Below are 735 nucleotides of genomic sequence, written 5' to 3'. Positions count from 1 at the left end.
GTCTTTACAGACATGTGATGGGTCTTTGGTAATGTTAGAACAAAAAACATTCCAGTACAGGAACAGGCCAAGCCTGCACCGTGGATCTGTGGTCCAAGCCTGCGCCGAACCAAATCCTCTATCTAAACCTGTCGCCTATTTTCTAAGGGTCTGTATCCCTTTGTTCCCTGCCAATCCATGTATCTTTCCAGAAACATCTTAAATAGAACACCACTGGTCACAGTTCTCCATTTCGAGAAACTCTCTTCCCCTACTACTCTCTGTCTCTTGTTGCCCAGCCAGTTCTTTATCCACATAGTGAGCACACCCTGGACCCCATGTGACTTCACTTTCCCCATAAGCCAATCATGGAAAAACTTATCAAATGCCTTCCTGAACTCCATGTACATGACATCTACATCCCCTCCCTCATCAATTAAATTTGTCACTTCCTCAAAGAATTCTATTAAGTTGGTAAGACATGACCTTGCCTGCACAAAACATGTTGACTGCCACTGACAAGATTTTATTCATCCAAATGAGAATAGATCCTATCCCTCAGTATCTTCTCTAGCAGCTTCAGTACCCCTGATAACAGGCTCACTGGTCTATAATTAACTGGATTATTCATGCTACTCTTCTTAAACAAGGGGATTAGCAATTTTCCGGTCCTTCGTGACCTCAGTTCTGTTCAAGGATGCTACTAACATATCTGTTAAGGCAGCAGCTATTTCCTGTCTCCCTTCACTCAGTAAG

This window comes from Hemiscyllium ocellatum, unplaced genomic scaffold (assembly GCF_020745735.1).
Source record: "Hemiscyllium ocellatum isolate sHemOce1 unplaced genomic scaffold, sHemOce1.pat.X.cur. scaffold_360_pat_ctg1, whole genome shotgun sequence".
Lineage (NCBI taxonomy): Eukaryota > Metazoa > Chordata > Chondrichthyes > Orectolobiformes > Hemiscylliidae > Hemiscyllium > Hemiscyllium ocellatum.
The sequence above is the reverse complement of the archived record's forward strand: the minus strand, read 5'-3'. Positions refer to the sequence as shown.